Source organism: Parambassis ranga, unplaced genomic scaffold, assembly GCF_900634625.1.
Source record: "Parambassis ranga unplaced genomic scaffold, fParRan2.1 scaffold_22_arrow_ctg1, whole genome shotgun sequence".
Classification (NCBI taxonomy): domain Eukaryota; kingdom Metazoa; phylum Chordata; class Actinopteri; family Ambassidae; genus Parambassis; species Parambassis ranga.
The window spans coordinates 1,919,152-1,941,463 of NW_021144778.1; the positions used below are offsets into that span (position 1 = coordinate 1,919,152).

The following is a 22,312-nucleotide window of genomic DNA, read 5'->3' on the forward strand; positions in this document are numbered from 1 at the left end:
AAATTTTACCTCCTACCAACAGGGTAAACCACCAACAATCAAGAATGCATGATTATGTAGTGCCATGGCTGTGCAGTCAAAAAAAGTGTGTTTATAATGTAAGTCTATGGGACAAAATGGGAGAAAAAAAGAAAATCCAGTGCTGTGCAAAAACTAATAATGCAATAAAGTCCATTCTTCCAGAAAGAATCCAGTCCACATTCACCTTTTCTATTAAAAATGAGCCATATTGTGTGTTTTTTTTTAATTTTCAGCACCACCCCTTATAAAATTGGTGATTAAAGGGTTAAAATCCTGGGGGAAAATGATTTTTTCACTACTGTTGATTAGAACTGAAGTTAATTAAAAGGTCTATGCAAAAAAATTTCAAAAAAAATATTTATCTAATATATTTTTAAAACCGTTAAAGTTAGGGGACGTTTTTGTCCCCGAACAACACATTAGGGTAGTGTTTGCGAACAATGCATGAGGGTTAAACACTTTTAGAGACGCAGGCTTCACGTCACTACAGCCTCCTTCATACTGCAGCCTGAATGTTCACTGTGAGTCGCTCTGCATACAAACATCTGCTAAATGAGTTACAAACGTCAATATAATGACGTGATATAAAACTTAAACGTATAAAAACGTAAATGAAGCTGTAAAGTAGCTTGTTAGCTCATGCAGCAACAGTGTGTAGCTGCTATGCTAATGATACTTTAGCTTGTTTAGCATTAAGCTAAGTGCTGCTTAATGACTGAGTTACTGAGTTAATGACCTCTAAACCACAGCAGGAAAAACTAATGTATATATTTAGTCTATTTAGTGTTTATTAATGCTCAGGTGTTTCTCTGTAAAGGACAAGCTAGTTAATTATTGTCATATAGTTGTGTTATTTTATGGCTTTTTTTAAATGTTTTTCATCAGGTGCTGTGCTTAAACACCTGTCTGTGTCTCCTCATGAAGATGCCACAACCTCCACATAATAATCTGGATTATTCACAGTGTTAGTTATCAGGCTGATCATTATGGTCTTATACCACACAGGCCATGTGGAGCCCTGTGAGGAAACTCCAGAGGACGTCCCAGCAGCAGTCCAACACCTGAGAGCCTCCACTCCTTCCTCTGCTCCTCCAGCACCTGACCTGGTAACAGAGGAAGGGTCCAAGGTGTCCAGGTCTCACTGATGATCCTGCACTGTGGACAAACTTAATAATAACAATACTAGTCATCATATCTTGTGTTGTCAGTGGTGGAGGAAGTACTGATGTTTAGTACTTAAGTGAAAGTACAATTACCCAGCAAAATATATACTCAAGTAAAGTAGATGTGCTACATCAATGAGCCTACTTAACCAAAGTCTCAAGTACTTACTTTCAATTTCCAAGAGTTTAAATCGAGACAATTGGACTCAAGGATTGTTTTTTTTTAACATGGGGATACATAAAAAATACATGAAAAATTACCTAAGTACAGTAACAAAGTACAAATACTTAGTTACTTTCCACCACTGTGGACAGTCTTCAGAAAATATATATTTCTATGATGAATTTTGATTGTGTTGTACAGGTTTTTTATATTTCCTTAAGATAATATTTTCATATGTGTGTTCCACATTATATTAATAAAAAGGTTGCTTATATAATCATCACTGTACATGTCTTTGTGTTTGGGGCGGCATTTCTATAGAATCTAGTAGCCCGTAGGGCCCCAGTGTTACCTTCTCGCCTAGGGCCCCTATAGTGTCAAGCAATGGCTCTGTTCAAGAGTTAACAAGACACAGGTGACAACAATCAAACCCTTTGCAGTGCGCAGTGCGGACTTTGCAGTGCGCAGTGCGGACCAGTGCAGCCTTTGCAGTGTGCAGTGCGGACTTTGCAGTGCGCAGTGCGGACCAGTGCAGTGTACACTTTGCAGTGCGCAGTGCGGACTTTGCAGTGCGCAGTGCGGACTTTGCAGTACGCAGTGCGGACCAGTGCAGCCTTTGCAGTGTGCAGTGCGGCCTTTGCAGTGCGCAGTGCGGACTCTGCGGTGTGCAGTGCGGCCTTTGCAGTGCAGACTTTGCAGTGTACCCTTTGCAGTGCACCCTTTGCAGTGCAGACTTTGCAGTGCGCAGTGCGGACTTTGCAGTGCACCCTTTGCAGTGTGGACTTTGCAGTGTACCCTTTGCAGTGCGCAGTGCGGACTTTGCAGTGCACCCTTTGCAGTGTGGACTTTGCAGTGTACCCTTTGCAGTGCGCAGTGCGGACTTTGCAGTGCAGCCTTTGCAGTGCGCAGTGCGGACTTTGCAGTGCACCCTTTGCAGTGCGCAGTGCGGACTTTGCAGTGCAGCCTTTGCAGTGCAGACTTTGCGCACTGCAAAGTCCGCAGTGCACCCTTTGCAGTGACTTTGCAGTGATTGCACACGCACTTATTTACTGAGTCCGCACTGCGCACTGCAAAGTCCGCACTGCACACTGCAAAGGCTGCACTGCAAAGGCCGCACTGCACATGCAAAATCCGCACTGCGCACTTCAATGTCCGCACTGCGCACTGCAAAGTCCGCACTGCACACTGCAAAGGCTGCACTGGTCCGCACTGCACACTGCAAAGGCCGCACTGCGCACTGCAAAGTCCGCACTGCAAAGGGTGCACTGCACATGCAAAGTCCGCACTGCGCACTGCACATGCAAAGGCCGCACTGCACACTGCAAAGGCTGCACTGGTCCGCACTGCAAAGTCCGCACTGCACAAGCCGATATTTTGTGGCCCCCCACTTTACATCAAAGTTTAGAGTTAGTGCGGCCCGCACATTTTTCTCACACGCACTTATTTACTGAGTCCGCACTGCGCACTGCAAAGTCCGCACTGCACACTGCAAAGGCTGCACTGGTCCGCACTGCACACTGCAAAGGCTGCACTGCGCACTGCAAAGTCCGCACTGCAAAGGGTGCACTGCACATGCAAAATCCGCACTGCGCACTTCAAAGTCCGCACTGCGCACTGCAAAGTCCGCACTGCACACTGCAAAGGCTGCACTGGTCCGCACTGCACACTGCAAAGGCCGCACTGCGCACTGCAAAGTCCGCACTGCAAAGGGTGCACTGCACATGCAAAGTCCGCACTGCACATGCAAAGGCCGCACTGCACACTGCAAAGGCTGCACTGGTCCGCACTGCAAAGTCCGCACTGCACAAGCCGATATTTTGTGGCCCCCCACTTGACATCAAAGTTTAGTGTTAGTGCGGCCCGCACATTTTTCTCACACGCACTTATTTACTGAGTCCGCACTGCGCACTGCAAAGTCCGCACTGCACACTGCAAAGGCTGCACTGCACATGCAAAGTCCGCACTGCACATGCAAAGTCCGCACTGCGCACTTCAAAGTCCGCACTGCGCACTGCAAAGTCCGCACTGCAAAGGCTGCACTGGTCCGCACTGCAAAGTCCGCACTGCAAAGGCCGCACTGCAAAGGCTGCACTGGTCCGCACTGCAAAGTCCGCACTGCAAAGGCCGCACTGCACACTGCAAAGGCTGCACTGGTCCGCACTGCGCACTGCAAAGTCCGATTCGTTATACTCTGTTTATAGTCGTATTCATCTTGTGCATTTTTATCACCAACACCTTGCAGCTGTGGAACTGACTGACTGTTAAAGGTGAACTGTTATCAGTGTAGTATTCTAGTGTGACCCATTTCAGGGTAAGTCTGACCTGGAAGTGGTCGAGCTGCGGGCAGAGTTTGTCCTGAAGCTCCGCTGGGTGGAAGGAGTTGAAGGAGGAGGTGGAAGAGACACATTGGCCTGTGAGGGGTAATAGAGAGGAGCATTAAAGGGTACGCTGCTGTGGCTGCATTAGTCCTGCTGTTTGAGCTGTTCTGCACCTGCAGGAAGTATTTCTCCAGCGCCGGTCTGACGTCTGGGTTTTTCTCCATGGCCTCATTCAGCATCTTGTCAATAACCTTGTTAAATTCCTTCAACTCTGTCACTTTAATGTCCTTCTCTTCAAAAGTCTCACTCTTGGTGTTTTTTGCTGAGCGGATCTGTTTGGTCAGCTTGGAGCACTGGAAAACAGCAGGACATTACAGAATTAAACAGGTGGTGTTCTGTATACACACACAACACCCCCTGTGTTTACTGCCGCGTCATGAAATGAGCAGTTGATTTTAAACCTGTTTTGTGGCTCTGTCGAGTTTCTCCTTCTGAAATGTGATGTCTTTGTTCAGTTTCTCCAGGAGTGTCTGATTTATTCTCATCTTTTCTCCCTCCTCTTGGTCCTCTTGTCCTGGAAACAGACACACACCCATGAATACACTAAAGCTGAACATGCACATACACAGAGATTCATACGAGATCAATGTCAGGCAGATAGTTTAAACAAGTTTATTTTTGGTCTAAAGCTTTCACAGGGGCGCTACATAATACACCCTCTGTATTCCCTGTAGTATTGTGCAGTGATGGCTGCACAAAAGAGATGCATCTTTAGGCCACATGGTCTGTGGGCGACTTCTACAAAGGAGGGATCTGTGTGCTCCATGAGTGCTGGACTAAGTGTGTAAATGATTGATTCTCTAACTTGGCCCAAAGCATATCCATCACTGTGTTGCAGTGATAATACACTGACTTCCAACAAAAAAACAGTAATTTAACTATTACTGCCTGCTGAATGTTGACCATTATGCTAATAATATATGAGCTAACAAAGTATTTGCATGGTTAAGATCCAGTTAATCCAGAATCAGTCTGAATGTAACCTGAGCCGTCGAAGACTAATTGCTTCGTTCTCAGTGATCTGCTCTACACTGGCTATAAACAACAATAACCTGCATGTCCTGTTGGAGCTCCTGGATCGTTTGTTATCCTTCAGCTTCACTTCAGCAGCTTTCAGCTGCTCCTCCAGTTTCAACTTCTCCTGATAGTCCGGACCTAAAACGAAAACAAATTACATCGTGGCCAATTAAAGCTGCCACCATCATTTAACAATCAATCAATCAACAAGTATACAGTTGAAGAGGGCTGTGGCTGGTTTACATACTGGATTCTTCAGCTTTGTTGAAAGATTTGCGGTATACAGAGTTAGAGTTGCTGAACAGCTGGTTGGTGTTCTCCAGAGCTCTCTTTTCCTGCTCCAGCTTGTGGATTTTAGCATCCAGCTCATCACCCTTCTGCTTAAGTTCCCCTTTCTCTTGTGCAACCTGGTGAAAAGCACACACAGATGATGCAAAAGTCTGGAACCATGGTGTGTGCTTCAGTAGACTATGTGTGAAGAGCTCCGACCTTAGTGATGTAGTAAGCCTGTGACTGCTCCCCCTCCGCCTCAGGACCTGCCTTGGTCAGGGTCACAACCTCAAAATGTTTCTTAATGGTTTCAGTCTTGGACAGTTTCTCATTGAGTTCAGCACTGAGACACAATGATTGACATTGAGTGATGTGACAAACCTTTGAGAACTGAGTGATTTGTTTTTTTTTTACCTGAGTCTCTGCCTCTCCTGTTCACCGAGCTTCAGCTGCTGGCTGAGCATTTCTTTGTACACCTTGATCTCATCCTCCCTCTCTGTCATAGCTTTCTGCAGGTTCAGCTTCCTCTTCTCCAAAGACAGCACGCCGTCTGCCTTGTTGTACAGCAGATCCCTCATACGCTCCACCTCTAGCTTCATAAACTTGTGCTCCACCATGCTGTCCTGATAGGGAACCCATGAGTTTAAAATCACAGTGCATACAGCCTTTCTGTCAGGTCCATTCTTAGCTTTGAGGAAAATCTACTTCAACCTTCGGTTTCTCCTCCAGCGCAGCATTGTGGATCTTGGCTTCCTTCAGTCTAAAATACACAGAAACATAAAACAGACATTGTGTAGTACATTACCACAGCTCCAGTCAATACACACACAGAGCCCTGCTGTGATACACTGACTTGTCATTGTAGTCCTGGATGTCCTTCTTCATCGTGGATATGTGGGACGTCAGCATCTTCACATCAGAGGTTGTTCTCTCTAGGTTGCCTTTGCAGCTTTTCAGCTGCAGGACACACGAGAGTCAGTTCACTTATAATAATATCAATATGAAGGCAGTTTATTATTAGTCCACATTCAGCACCTCATCCTGCAGCCTGCCACAGTCACTCTCCTGCTCCTTCAGCTCCTGCTGCAGTTTTACTGCCTGTTTGTTGGCCACCGCTGACTTCCTCTCGGTTTCTTTCCTGTTGTTCCTCTGGATCTCCATCAGGTGCTTCTTCTCTGCAATGGCGGCCCTGTTTTCCCTCAGCTTCTGGTTGACTTTTGCAAGTTGCTGCAATAATAATTTAAAAGAAAAGACTCCTGTGTGAATTCACTCTAGAATGAGTGACCAGTAGATGTTTAATGTCCCATGCTTTACCAGTGCACACTGCTGCATCTCAGCATCTTGTTGCTTCATGTACTTGATAGTGTTTTCCCACAGGTGGGTAAGCTGCTGTGTCTCCAGGTGAGCCTGCTGCAGATTCTCTGTCACCTTATCCAATGCAAGCTGGTACGACAGCAGAGGGATTTTAATGGGAAACCACAACTGGCTACACATACTGTTAGTAATAACACCATGGATGTGCTGTGTTTTTACACATTACCTGGGCTAATTTTGTCTCAGTCTTCTCTTTATCGAGTGCTTTGAGCTTTTCATTGGCCTCCACAGACTTCTTCTCTATCGCCAGAATGAGCGACTGCACCAGGGGAGGTTAGACAGCTGTTAGCTGATGATAACTCAAAGCTGTAAGTGCTGCAGAAGAGAGATGTTTTCATCTCTTTACCTTGATCCTCTGCTCATCTTGCTGAGCGTATTTGTTGATGGCCATCGTGTCCTCATATTTGCCTGCTGACTCCTCCAAAATGCAATCCATTGTCTGCTGGTCCCAGTTCATCTGCTGCCTGAACTCCTCCAGCTTCTGTTTGGCCTTGAAAATGTTGTTCTGGGGATACAGATACATGTTATTGTGGCATCACAATCTATAGCTACTTCTCTTTTCTATTTTTTATTTATGAAAGGCTCGGACCTCCAGCGTGTTTTGCATAACCCACCACAAAACAAACATATCACAACTCATAGATACTGACCTCAGTGTTTTCCAGCTCTTCTTTAATATTCTTTAGGTAATTGGCCATGTTCTTCTTTTGTTCCTTGTTTTTCTCCAGTTTGTCTTCCAGTTGTGTCCGCTCTATCTCTTTTCTACAAATCTGTTGACATCATCATGACACAGCACACAGTGAATCAAAATTCAGATACCGAAAACCGATGTGCAATAACATTAAGAAAACACAATCTAAAGTGTAAAGTGAGGACCTTTTGTCCATACATACATATCTGACACTTAACAAGAAAAAAAGATTCAAATGTTACATTTTATTTGGAAATTTCAGCTGCTCTTAAATATTTAAAATAATGAATTGAACAGTGACCCTGGTGTCACTGCAGGAGGACCGTGTGCACAACCTGCACTCAGTCAAAACAAACCTCATCAACGGTTTGTGTTACAACATTATTCTTCAGTGAGTTTAAACGACCCACATGATGACACCCAAAAACAAACAGAGAAAAGGAAGCTAAACACGTCTGTGCCATTAAACATGTTAATAATAAGTTTCCTCACCTCCTCCAGTAAGGCTTTGTTTTCAGCGTTGAGCTCGGGGACAGCATAACGGCTACCCCACCCCACTTCAGCCAAAACTGGGTCGAGAACTTCAGACATAGATTCCATTTTAACACCGCGCCTGACAAATGCTATGGAAAGCAACAACGCAGTAATTCTCAGCAATATCTCTTGACTCCGGCTTTATACAGCGTCTCTCTGCCGGTTGCTAGGGCTCAGGTCTGTTGTCAGTCGCCCCTAGCAAACCCCCCGTTCGGCATGTCGCCACAAGGAGGCAGCGCGAGACCAGAAGTAATGCTTCCGGTCAGCTTGGAAAATACATTTAAGAAGTAATTTCATAGTGTGTCATATAACTTTGTTTTCTGCAGTTCAGGCTGTGGCAGATGAGATCAGTTGTTTTTCTGCTCTCTGGAGCTCCGGTTGGTACGAGATGGTCATAAATTCAGACTAAGGACAGCAGCACCTCTGACCTGATAAAAGCCAGATTCTAAAGGAATGTGTTTTTCTCCTGAGTGCCCCATGTTATGGTCATCCCTAGATCGGACTCACAACCTATGAGTATTGAATTATTGAATGAGTACTATCAGTACTTTATCAGTATTTAAAATACTTTTTATGTAACTGTGTTCATTATACAAGGTCCAAACTCATTTTAAGATGATATGTATGTACAAAATGTACTGATGCGTACAAAAATATATGGAAGTGTGATGCGGTGCACCAGTGCAACCAGTGCAAAAAGTTAGTCTAGAGCCCTGTCCTCCCCGCCGTCAAAGTCAGGCACCTCCACCTCTGCCGGCACCGCCACACCCCCATTGGATGACGGCTGAGGCTGTAAAAGAAACATTAGATCAGAGCCTGGCATTTTCCTGCCGGTGACAGTGAAATTCTTGCTGGACGCACCAGCCCCAACCTGGCTGGCGTCCACCTGGAGCTCAAAAGGCCTGTCACACCGAGGGGCCGCTAGAACAGGGCGAGAGCACAGAAGTGTTTTAACATTTTCAAACGCTTGTTGGCAATCTGACGACCAGATAAATTTTACTCGAGCTTTTAACAGCTCTGTCAGAGGGAAGACTACCGTCGAGAAATTTCTGCAGAAGCTCCTATAATAACCCACAAGACCTAGAAACCGTTGAAGTTCTTTTTTAGTGGTGGGCTGGGGAAATTCAGCCACTGCCGCTACCTTGGCACCAACAGGCGCAACCTTACCCTGGCCAACCACGTGTCCAAGGAACGTCACAGTCGCTTGGGCAAATTCACACTTTGCCAAATTCACTGTTAACTGTGCCTCCGACAGCCGCTCAAACAACGCTTTAATCCTCTGCAGATGAGAATGCCACGTGTCACTAAACACCACCACGTCATCCAGGTAGACCGAACATCCATCCAACCCTGCTGTAACTCGATTCATCAGACGCTGAAACGTCGCTGGAGCATTTTTTAAGCCAAAAGGCATCACAGTATATGAATACAGGCCAGAGGGAGTGACAAAAGAAGCGATCTCCTGGGCCCGCGGTGACAGCGGCACCTGCCAATAACCTTTAAGCAAATCAAACTTTGAGACAAATTTAGCTGAGCCAACCCGATCTATACAATCATCCATCCTAGGCAAAGGGAATGAGTCAGTTTTTGTGACTGAATTAACCCTCCTCATATCCGTACAAAAACGAAGTGTCTTATCAGCCTTTGGCACCAGAATGCAAGGGGAAGCCCAACTAGAGAAGGATGGAACTGCAACATTATTTTGCAACATGTACTCAATCTCCGTATTCAAACACTCTAGCTTCGCTGGTGGCATGCGGTAAAACCGCTGTTTAATGGGCTGCGCCCCACATCAATGTCATGCACAATCCAACTGGTGCGGGACGGCACGTCGCCAAAAAGCCCTGGAAACTTTTTAATAATCTCAGTCAATTCGGCACGTTGTGACATGGACAAATGGGATAACAGCAAATCAAGATTTTTGAGTGACTCAGAATTTTTCAACCGGCCAGACAACACACCATCATCAGGGTCCGAGACCCCGTCTCCCTCCTGTGCAATAATGCACGTATCAACCGCGAGGGCTGGACAGACTGTGTCCTGTACGCTGCTGCCCTCTGCGGAGCGTTGATAGTAAGGTTTTAAGAGGTTGACGTGACAGAGTTGTGTTCTCTTTCTACGACCAGGAGTAGTTATTAGATAATTTCTCCTTCACAGTGAAAGGACCTGAATATTTTGCCTGAAAGGGGGAACAAACCAGAGTCAGCACAAGGACCTGGTCCCCAGGACTAAATTCTTGACGCTTTGCATGGCGATCATATTTCACTTTCATCTTCCTCTGGGCTAACTGCAGTTTCTCTTTAGCCAGACACCCTGCTGTATACAAGCGGTGACGAAAACCATTTACAAAGTCAATCAAATTCTTTGGCGCTTCTAAACTAAATTATCTTTCAAAGTCGCCAAAGGGCCACGCACTGTGTGTCCAAAAACGAGCTTGTTCGGGCTGAAACCCACACTATCCTGCACAGCCTCACGAGCCGCCAACATCAACCATGGAATCCCCTCTTCCCAGTCTCTATCCAGCTCAGTACAATATGCGCGTAAAAGCGATTTCAAAGTCTGGTGGAAGCGCTCCAGTGCTCCCTGGCTCTGTGCATGATACGCTGTAGACTGATTGTGCTTAACACCAAGAATTTTCAAAACGTGGGCAAACATGTGTGAAGAAAAATTTGACCCACGGTCACTTTGTACAATCTTAGGAATCCCAAATACAGAAATAAACTGAGAAAGTGCTTTGACAACAGCCTTTGTGGTGATTGAACGCAGAGGATAAGCGGCAGGATACCGCGTACTTTGGCACATCACCGTCAATAAATATTTACAACCCGATTTTGATGCAGGCAATGGCCCCACGCAGTCAATAACAAGATATTCAAACGGCTCATTCACTGCTGGGATTGGCTGTAACGGTGCTGGTTTAATGCTCTGGTTCGGTTTGCCGGTCAGCTGACACACGTGACAAGATTTAATATAGGACGCCACATCTTTTTTGACACGAGGCCAGAAAAAGTGCTTTAGAATGTGCATGTATGTTTTACGCACCCCAAAATGACCATTTTGATCATGTGCAGCTTTCAATACATCCGTCCTAAACACTTCAGGTACCACCACCTGAAACACAGGGTCGCCTACCATTTCACTGCCAACCGGAACCCATTTACGCATTAACAAATCATCCTGTGCAAAGTAACCCTGCGCAGCATCCATAATTTGATCAGCTGACAACATCTGGTCCCACAACGATGACAAGGTATGATCCGCTTTCTGCGCTTTAACCCACTCATCCCGGGACACGGCCACAGGCAGACTAGACCACAACGCAGGCCCAACTGCAGGTTTAACAGAGGGTGACTCCACCAAATCGCCCTCCTTTTTACTCTGTGCGCGCGTCACAGCACAAACCGGAAAAATCTGGCTGTCACAAGACTCTTCAGGTAGCAAAGGCTCCGAGGAAACCACGGGAGGCGGAGGACCACTCGCCCACACGGCACTCCCACAGATGTCATTACCCAAAATCATAGCCACATCTCCTAAGGGCAAGGCAGGACGCACACCCACAGGAAACACACCTTTGACTAAATCACAGTCCAAAACAACATGATGTCGAGGGACCGGGACAAAACCAAGCTCCATGCCGTGCATCACAATGGAATCACCAGTTAGTGTGTCATTGGAGAACGGCAACACAGAGTCAACGATAAATGAGTGCTTGGCTCCTGTGTCACGAAGCACTTTAATGTTTACGCCCTCATCACTACCGGTTAGAGACACCCTTGCGCTTGTAATAAACGGATCAAAGCCTGAGCTATCACCGGACTCTGGCATTACTGTCTCTTCACTGCGCGGCACAGCGCACAGCATAGCTGGTGCCAGGGAAGGCGCACCACCTCTTTTTAACAGAGGGCATCGATCTTTCCAATGGCCTTCTCCGCGACAGTAATTGCACACATTTGCATTACCAGATCTCACAGGACGCCCCATTTGAACAGACCTGCGAGAGGAGCCCCGTTTAACAGACGCAACGTGTGCATCAACAAAATCACCGGATTTATTCGCAGACCCTGAACGCAATCCAGCAAAATTGATGCCACCTTGGTGTGTCAAGACAAAATCATCAGCCAACTGAGCAGCTTTGAACACACCGTCTGGCTCACGCTCGTTCAAATAATTAACAACACGACCTGGTAAGGTATTCTTAAATTGCTCCGAAACAATAAGCTCACTAAGCCCGTCAAAGGTATTAACCCCTACAGCCGAACACCAGCGCCGAAAATGGGACTTTAATTCCCCCACAAACTCCACATGTGTTTGTTTCTCCCGTTTAACCCACTGCCTAAACCTCTGCCTATAAGCCTCTGCAGTCAGCTGATATGCTTTTAACACCGTAGTCTTTACTGTTTCATACGTCAAACCCTCCTGCGCGCACACAGCAGAGTACGCCTCCTGCGCCTTACCCGTAAGCACGCATTGAAGCAGAAGAATTTTTTCTGCGTCTGGCCACTGTCTGGCCTCAGACACACGTTCAAACAGAGCGAAAAACGTGTCAGGATCTCGCTCATTAAACTTAGGAACAAGATGGAGATTAGCAGTCATATCCCCGCCTTCATGAGTACGCACAGACCCAGACCTGTCTGCCACCCCCGCGGTGGACAACCTAAACTGACCGTCCAAAATTCTGAGCTTAGTCTGCTCCAATTCCAGCTGCATCTGACACAGCCGCTGCTGGTGCTCAAGGAGCCGCTCCTGCTGCTCAAATGTGAGCGCCTCCATGCGCATCACTGATGCCCCTGGCGGCGCCGGCTTCACAGCCGCTGCACTGCCCGGCTCTTTCTGCAGCACACCTCTTTCAAATAATGACAACAAAATAAATGTTTTGATTTCATCCTTAAGCATCCCATCCCTCAGATCAATATTATAATGCCCTGCAACCTCTAATAATTGATCCTTTTTACAAGTTTCTAAAAACGCAGTGCTAGGCGCTTCACAAAACTCAGCCAAGTCCATGTTAAACACACCAATTCACCTCAGAGTAAACTTCGTACTGGACAGACATCCAGGCAAACATGGAAACAGGAAAATTCCCTCTAACTGCCTAACCACCAGTCTAGCTACAGCTGGACCCTAGTCTTCATGCAGTTCTGTGGCGGGTTGATTAAGCACAAACCCAGCGGGAGGTACGGCACTCTCCAATAGACCACCGCACACAAACCCCCTGGACTGCCCCCGAGATGGTTGCAGAAACAACCAACACTAACCACTCCCCGCAACACTACCAAACAAACAAAACAAAATGACACACTCCCAAAGGAGAATGTGTCCTGTGCCTAACAGGGAACTCCCGACTCATGCATGTCTGACCAGTACTTACCCTAACTCTGTCTGGTGACCACAAACTGCAACAATCAGAGACCCAAGCAGGCAATCAGAGAATCGGACGAGCCCCCATTTGTCACGCCTGGCTCGCAGAAGGCGGACAAACAAAACACAAAACGGGAGGGATGCCAATCAAAGTGCAATTTATTAACATAAAATAAAGTATAACAAAATGAAACAACCCAAACAAGTGCCAAAACAAAAGAAAAGGTGGCCGCTGGCGAGCAGGCCAACACAAACAATGCAGAGCAGGGCTGGCAGGGCTGAGCAGAGAGAGAGACATCAGTGCTGGAAACTGGCTTTTAAACCTAGCCGGCCACGCCCCCGCCAGGTGGCACCGTGATCAGGAACACCTGAGAATAGGGAGAGAAACAAGGGGAGAGGAGGAGACAGAGCTGGGAGCAAAGTTAAAGGCCCCAGACACAGACGAGATCCAGCCCACTCAGGGGCCGTCACAGGAACAATTTGTCTCAGTGGCTGAAGCAGAGGGTTGGCTCTTCAGGAGGCATGGCTCCACCTCCACCGGTGCCTGCACAGCCTCCAGATGTGCTAACTCTGCCTCCTGCTGCACCTGATCCCACCACCCCTCCTCTACCATATAATCTTCACCAGAGCTGGATGATGACTGAGGCTGTAAAAGAAACATTAGATCAGAGCCTGGCATTTTCCTGCTGGTGAAATTCTTGCTGGGGAACAACTTGCCTCAGTGGCTGGAGCAGAGGGTTTCTTCTTTTCCAGCCCCCTGCAGCTTTCTCTGTAGAGAGAGAAGATGAAGTGCATTGTATGTGAATACAATTTACGTAGAAGTGAAGCCATACTGTTACCCTTCACTCACCTCCAGCTGTGCCAGCTTCTCCCGAAGAGCCCGTTTTTTGGCCACCAGCTCCCTGCAATTGGTGCAGGCCGTCCCCACTGGCACTGCACACAGCCAAGGGCTATATGGTCTGTGGCCAGACCATTGACCAGGGTGCACTCCTGTGTGTTCTGTATGTGGTGGGCCTTCATTAGGTGCCTGGAGGCGTACCAGAAGGTCCCACCACATACAGGACATGTAAGCATCTGCTTAGGCTTTGTCATCTGAAAGAAAAAGGGGTTCAAGATTGATTCAGCATTAATATATCATATATCTCTGCTTCTACTTGATGCCTGTTGACATCAAAGAAAAACTGGGAGAAAGGCTGCAATCTGAAATTAATGCAGCAATGCAGGTGGCCTAGATTGGATCATTTGACTTTTTCTGCTACAGAAAAGTTTTTCAGCTGTAATTTTACAGCTACAGATCCTGCAGAATCAAATCACTGAAGCTGTATAAAAGTACATGCATCAACACTGGTAATATGAGCTGTTTTGACCTGCACAGGGATCTATGCTAAGCTATTAGCATGAAGAAGAAACTAGCTTAACTTACAGTTGCTGGAGCTCTCTCAGAATGGTCTGCTCTCTCCCTCTGTCTGCAGCAGAATGAGCTGCTGCACTGTCTTTCCGTCCACCTGGCCCCTCCCTCTCCCCCGGCCAGATGTCCTGCCTGTCCCCTTTGAGAGGGGGGCCTGTCTGCACTGTGGGACTCTCTGTCCTCTGGGTCCTACAGAGACCCTGTAGGGATCCAAACATGATTTCCAGCACTAACTCAGCAATTCTGTGACACACCTCAGGCCTCCTTCCAATGAAGAAACATTCTCTTCTTCTAGGAATGTCAGGCTGATATTTGACTATGTTGTTCAACTCCCACCACTGAGTGACAAAATGTTTGTTCCAGCTCATTAGCCACTTGCTAAAGCTAAGTAGCTAACTGAGTGGCACACATGTCCAGGGCCCAGAGCTAATGTTCTGAGCCAATTTTAGAGGTTTGGCCATTCTGTGTCTGAATGGCACAGGCTTGAATGTGGAAAAGCCAAACCTGATTTACCGTATTTCCAGCAATTTCTCAGCAATACTTTGACACACAGGCACCAAATTCACAGGACTCAATCGCAGGAAGGCCTTATACATGTGTGCCAAGTTTGAAGGATTTTTTTAGGCCTGAATATCACCTAACTTGCTGCTGATGAGTCTGTGGTTGCCAGTGCCATTTTGTTTGCTGTTGTGTGCTGGGGCAGCAGACTGAAAGCAGTGGACACAAACAGACTCAATAAACTGATCAGAAGGACATGATGGTCTGCTGTGGGTCATGTCTTTGTTCTGCACATGTACAGCTAACATCTCCAGTGTTACACAAACACATCATGTGCTGCTTGACTTGTTCCATTCATGGTAGGAAAGCATGTGGAAGTCACACATGTCAAATCTGTGCTAGTCTCCCTTCATTCAGCCCATATGAAGACAAAGAGTCTGCAGGTCCAGGAAGTTATAATTAACTATCATTAAATAACAAGAACTTATGATGCAGCCAGCACATTTATACCATGAAGACCCCTTTAAAATAATAAACCTCAAAAACTGGTGTTTTCATCTGCCAAAAAGTGACTGTGGCCCCACAGTGAGTCCAGGGGCTTATTTCTGCCTCAAAAGGACTTGATTTCACTCTGGTCTGTGATATTTAACAGATTATTGTTTAATCCAGGAACACTTCAGACCGGTGCTGTAGGTGGACTGACTTGCAGCCACCCTTTGAAATATCTTAGAAATAAAGGTGAGGTTGGAGATCACAGCAGTTCAGAAGCCTGTGGTACTTAATCTGTTGCCAGAGACAGGTTGATCTGGCCACAGTGTGAAATCAGCCTGTCTAGTGTAGGGTGAAAGAATTGATTCTGCAGTGTGTGTTCAGATATAGAGGAGTGTGCCCCTAACATGAAGTATTCATGTTTAAATGTGTTTATCACTTAATAATGTGATTTTCATAAGTGTTTATGTGTTAGGAAGTTTTATAGAAAATCAAAGTAATTTGAGGATACTGAATGTATTAATAAGTCATTTCATAGTGTGTCATATAACTTTGTTTTCTGCAGTTCAGGCTGTGGCAGATGAGATCAGTTGTTTTTCTGCTCTCTGGAGCTCCGCTTGGTACGAGATGGTCATAAATTCAGACTAAGGACAGCAGCACCTCTGACCTGATAAAAGCCAGATTCTATTCTATTCTAATGTCAGTATTGGAATGGCAATGTAATTTACATCCTTTATCCACTGTACCGTAGGCTATGTAGATTTAATGATATATATTCTGAAAAAATAGATGGAATTTGACACAGTTTGTTTCAGTGTGCTGGGTGTAATACTTTATCATGTGCTGCTTTTAGGTGGAGAAGGTGTCCAAAGCTTACGGGTCGTTGTGCATGTGGGTCATAGCTATGGATCTTTACTCCAAAGAAAGAGAAAACGTGGTTAAAGCACAGGTCAGTCATAAAGAGTGCAGTTTATTATTACTGATACACATGCACATTTGCAATATTTCTTCACAGTCTGCTGTCTGTTCCTTTGTCACTTTGGCTATTCATCTGCCATGCACCGCTCTGTGTGACTGGTCTGCATACTCTTCTCCCGCTACCCTTACCTACGCAGGCAGAGCTGGATACAACCAAGAAAACACTAAGGGAAAAGCAACAACAACTTAAGGAGGTGGAGGATCAGATGAAGGACCTACAAAATGGCTCTGACACAGGCTCGACTGGACAGAGCAGGGAAACTGACTTCTGCTCTGGGGGACAGCAGATACGCTGGGAAAAAAATTTTGCAAATCTTGAGCAGGACATCAACAGTGTTGTGGGAAATGTATGCATTGCAGCTGCCTGCATTGCCTACTATGGAGCCTTCACTTCCCACCATAGACAGCTGGTAGGTACAGTGTGATGGGATGGTTTAAAACCTTTAGGGCCTCTGTGATAAAGTGTGCAGCTGGCATGGCCAATGTGAGCCTGGTCTAGAGTTTTTTTTTTTTAGAAACATATTGTGAAAAAGCAGTAACAGCTAATACCATATACCCTGTTTACTCTTGTTCCCCAGTGGATTAAGCAGTGTCAGAAGCTAAACATACCCATCAGTTCCCCCTTCAGCCTGATCGACTTTCTGAGTGATCCATATGACATCTGTGGAAGTATATAAAGGTTACCTACGCGCTGACATGATACAGAGCACATATTTACTCGTATGTATGCTTTTATTCAGAGAAAAAGGGGGACTCTCTACACACACACACACACACATACACCCTTACAGAGAGTTAGGGAGGATGTTTATATTACTGGAGCCCTTTTGTTATGGTGAAGGTGGACGTAAGATAAAGTATCCAACATAGGAGGGAAACAGAGTGTTTCACAGTCATAAATAACATTATTATAATAAGTAGGTGTGGATAACGGGGCAACATGTCCCAATATGGAAATACCTACGAGGGTCTTGAAGAACTGTTTATCTGTTATGCAAATGTACCTCAACTTTCAATAAAACATGCCTGTGTACAGGGAAGGGCAGAACACGTATGGACGGGAGTGAAGCAGACTGAAAGGCCTGTGTTCACTGTGTTCTCCCTTTTGCAAAAGGCGAAACTACAAAACCCAGGGTATTTTCTTTCACTCAATGTTCTGAATACAGGAGACGGAATCTGACAATCCGGGGTGACCAGGGAAGGTCACGACACATCCTCCAGTGGAACACTGAAGGGTTGCCCTGTGACACTGTATCTACAGAGAATGGAATCCTGGTAACCAAAGACCGTCGCTGGCCTCTTATGATCGACCCACAGGATCAGGTGGCGTAAATTAATTCAGAGGACATATGTATTCTATGAAAATAGAACCTCCTTTCAGACACAGTCAGAGACAAAGTCAGAGACTGGACTCCGCCCCAGCATACCTAACGCAACAATACCAAGCTTCCCTTCATACAGTAGAAAGGACACCAACCAGCTCGTTCAGCATTGCAAATTTGCACTAAATTAAGATATTTTCACTGCTTCTTTATTGTGTTTCCATGTCTGATCATGTTTCCTTGAATGCTGTAGGTAATACACTTGGCATCAGCAAGTGTGCACCAGAGACAGTTAGGTCACTAAGGAGTCTTGGAATTCACATTCAACAAACCTTTGCTCACAAAATCCCAAACGGCTATCAACTATAATAGGTATTTATGTGCTTTCCAAGAAGCACACGTTTGGAATAAAAACAGTATCGCACACAAGAACCTTTGTGAATCCTTCTGCCATTGAAGCTACATATTGGGCAGTATAATGAACGCCTGGCATCAAACCATGTTTCTGCAGACATTAAATCACCTGCCAGCTACACCTGTGTGCAATGCCCTTTTGTTCAACACCAGCCAGGAGAGCAGCAGGACCCTGTGAATGCAAGGGTTTACTCCAGTGTTTATTCAAACCAGGGGTTGCATGGTGACTGTAACGGCCGAATAAGTCTGAGGAGCGTTTTTGTTAGACAGAAAAAACAAAGGCTCTGATGATGCAGAGGGACATGACAGTTAAATCTTCATAAATTAATTAGTGTTTCATTAGAATTGTAGTGTGTGTGATCCTGGCTTCGATTAATGTAAAATGTGTCTTTTGGCATGTACATTTTTTTCTGTTTTCCAGAAATGTATTAAAGTTACAATCATCAATTTCACTGTGACTGAGTCTGGCCTGGAGGACCAACTGCTCAGGTAGACACAAGACAGATATTGAATTCTAACCAAACTTTAAGACTCACATTCACAACTTTACCCTTTTCCTTCTCTTTCCCCCCCTTTCTTCTCCTTTCTCTACCTCCAAAACCCTTGAAAATTACAATTACCCTGCAACTTGTTTCTCTCTTTAAAGTGATGTGGTGCGTCTTGAGAGTCCACATCTTGAGGAACAGAGCAATAAGCTGATTGTTCGCATCAACGCTGACCGCAATCAGCTGAAAGATATCGAGGACCGCATTGTTGAGCTTCTCTCTAACTCTAAGGGGAATATACTTGACAATGAGGAGCTCGTTCAGACTCTCCAGGAGTCAAAGGTGGGGATCTGGCAGAGATCATACGTGTCATCATTTTCAACTTTCTGATCGTTTTCCTAATTGTAATTGAAACTTTTTGTTGTTCTTGTTCTAGTTGTCATGCTCCTCTTTCACTTCTTTTGTCTGTTTTTTCTCCACTATCTCCAGGTGACATCAGAGGCCATAAAGCATCACCTGAAGGAGGCAGAGGGGGACTCCTTCCTTGTGTATCTTGGGGAGTCCACACAGGCGTGGAGTGGCTTCCCCAGGATACAGTCGGAAGTAGAGCTTGCGGTTGATGATTTGGTCTCAGTTCTAGAATGATTGCTGCTGGGAGTTTGAGCAGACAGCTGTTTACAGGGTCTAAGTTGGAATAAAGATTAATCCTGTAAATGCAAACATCCAATCTACTGAAGTTCAAAGATGTGGGCTCGTCCGGGATTTGAACACAGGACCTGTGAGGAACTGGAACCACTTCTTCATCTGAACCATGGGGATGCCAATTTATAACACCTGAAACCACCTCCACTGTCTGCACACACAGGAAGTTCACCCTGAATCAATGCTCTCTGTTTCAGTTAACCTGTCTGCACAGAATTATTCTCTGTAACAACATGTAGAGCCCGGATAGCTCAGGCTAATTTTCATATCTGTCCAATGAGAGACAATTATCAGAGGAGAGGTTCTGCTTCTCAGGAGGGTCACACCCTAATACAAGACCACTTCCTGTTATGCAACAAATAAACTTTATGATTCAATGTTGGGCTAATGCCACAGCCACAAAAAGACATTTCTCCCAGCTGCTAGACAGCAAGCCTTATCTAGACATGGAGGACAGTGATATGCAAAGTGTTCAGTCTTTGTCAAACTGCTGACAGTCGGCCGGGTAGAGGAGGAGAAGAAGACCCATGAGAAGCAGGTTCCATGGTGTAATGGTTAGCTCTCTGGACTTTGACTCCAGTGATCTGAGTTCAAATCTCAGTGGAACCTTTAGTTTAGTTTGGACAGTAATACTGGTGTCCTTTCTGCTTTCTCTAAAAATTCAGGGCTCACTTTGCAGATTTCCAGTCAGCATGTTGTAACTGAATAACTATCAGAGTGTATCAGAAGGAGAAGTTACATAAAGATAGAATTTAAATCTCTCTCCTAAATGACACCTTAATCTGGGATTAATAATGAGTATAAAAGTAGCTGAAGACATAATTTAGTATTATAACACATACCTCCTTTATAGGGCTGTCTTGATAACTGCCTCTCATTTCCACCTGTTGTCTGTTCCATTTGCACAACAGCAGCTGATCCACAATCAGTGTTGATCCTAACTGGACAGGCTGGTTTCACACAAGTGTGACTGACTTTTTGGGGCAATATTATAACAAATACTTATGAGACATTATATAAAAAGAAAGGTCAGTGCATCATGACTTTAGCTCCATTCAAAGCTTTAGGAGGCTTCATGGCCTCCATCACTCCATAAGACTGTTCCATCTGTTCTGCATCTCTGATATGTGCTGGGACGTGGTGGCTTGGATGTTTCAGTGCAGCTCATCTAGTAATAATGAGTAACACATATATGAACATCAAGCTAATCATGTCATGCTAAACCGAGTCCTTGGAAGAGCAGAAGCTGTGAACAGACCTCATGGAGCAATGGTAGCACGTCTGAGTCCAGATCAGAAGGTTGCATGTTCAAATCATGTCAGGGTCACTGGTTTTATGTAATTTAGTCCTCTTTCTGTTCACACCAGGTCCACTAGAGCTCTCAGACTCCTCCACTGCACTGAAGTCTGGGTAGTTTTCACTTGAAGCAGAATGTCGGCTTTCTCCTGTGTTTTCTGGTTAAATTACTGCACATTCAGGGAAAACAGAGTTAGAGTTAAATAGAGCAAAAAATCCTGAGTCATCGATCTGCATTCGTTTAGAGGGCCGAAAGGGAGCAAGTGTGAAAACACCCTAAATTTTAATCTTAAGTGGGACCAACACTCCCCCGAGTAGCTTCTTCAGTTCTGCAGTGACAATTCCTTCCTTCCTGATGTGATGTTGCTCCTTCTTCTTCTCCTCTGAGCTGGTCGGTACAGTTTGAGCTCTGTGCTGCAGCCATTGCGACAGCCATCGCACCTCAGAGTGATCCAGCAGTGCCTCATGTTCAGCAGCATACAGTGAGCAGCTTTAATCTCTGGATTGACAGACTTTATCTGCGCAGTAACTTGCAGAACAGAAAGTCTTCCAAAATATCTCCTTTCCAGGGATAGCACACCAAAACTATCAACTGAGCAGCACTGGAGATGCTCTGCTCTGTTGATTCATCCAACTGAAAGGAACATTTCTTACATGATCGCAGTCTATCCAGCAGCTGTGCCTGAATGTCAGCTGAGAGATCTTCTGTTCTCCTCCTCACCATGTCATTTGAAAAAGGTACAACTTTCAGTTTATTAGCTGCCTCTGTGCCAAGCAAAAGCTCACACCAGTCAGATCTCTGTCCACCTGTACGGTCACAAATCCGGGGGCAGAGACGCTGTTTTCCGGGATGTCTGGGTGCAGTCCTTTTTTTCTAGCTCTGGACAGGAGCTGTATCCACCCTGAAGGACGGCGCCACAGGAAGTTAAAAGGCACTTTGACTCTGGTGGGACTCGAACCCACAACCTTTGAATCACTTCTCCTGTGTTTATCTAGAAGTCCAATGCGCTATCCATTGCGCCAAGGCTAGCGCCCATGTGTCGACGTTGATGCCACAAATCGCGCCACAAATCGCGCCGAGAGCGCCGGTTCGAATCCCGCTAGGTGCGTTAATATTTTGCACTGAAATTACGCGAAACATATCGGTCGTTGTATGACATTTTACCGAGGTGACGTTATAATTAAAAACAAAGCGAAAGGAGAGTGATGCACACCGTTTGTATATGACAAATTTCACGTGTCATTTGCTGTAATAGTCCAATTGCACATGCATGCATTGAATGGGATAAATGCAATCTGCTCGCTGTTTAGCTAATATGGAAAGAGCTTGAGAGGAACAGGATTGCATACAATAATTGTATCCTTAGTAACAAGCTGTAATGTTTTAATCTGCATTTTTCTTAACATCCTTTTTTGTATACCGACCTTGTCTGCAATATAAGGCTCATCAATGGCTCCAGACTCTTGATTAACCCCCACAAACCCAAATATATAAGAACAATGGAAAAAAACCTTATTGTTATTACCATTTCAGTAACTTTTTGGGGGGAATATTGCTCACATTGAGCACATGTAAAGGACCAGTAGGAGTTTATTTGCAGTCTTTACTGCTAATAAAGCCTCTTAATATTAGTCTAAATTCATATTTGGATAAACATCATTTTTTATCAAAGTATTTTGTGAAATTAAATGGTATTTACAAACACTGAAATCAGACTGTATTTACAAATCCTGTAAAAACCGAACAAAAG

The 22,312-nt window shown here is 45.3% G+C and overlaps 1 long non-coding RNA gene and 1 other non-coding gene across 2 annotated transcripts; one reads left to right on the forward strand and one right to left on the reverse strand.

The window, feature by feature from the left end:
- Positions 1 to 5,728: 5,728 nt before the first annotated feature.
- LOC114430259 (uncharacterized) lies at positions 5,729 to 6,107 on the reverse strand. The gene is made up of 3 exons (XR_003669970.1): positions 6,048 to 6,107; positions 5,866 to 5,969; positions 5,729 to 5,772 (listed from the first exon to the last, which is right to left on the reverse strand). It is a non-coding gene; the product is annotated as an uncharacterized LOC114430259 (long non-coding RNA).
- Positions 6,108 to 19,802: 13,695 nt separating this feature from the next.
- trnaq-uug (transfer RNA glutamine (anticodon UUG)) lies at positions 19,803 to 19,874 on the forward strand. Its single transcript has one exon. It is a non-coding gene; the product is annotated as a tRNA-Gln (tRNA).
- The last annotated feature ends 2,438 nt before the right edge of the window (positions 19,875 to 22,312 follow it).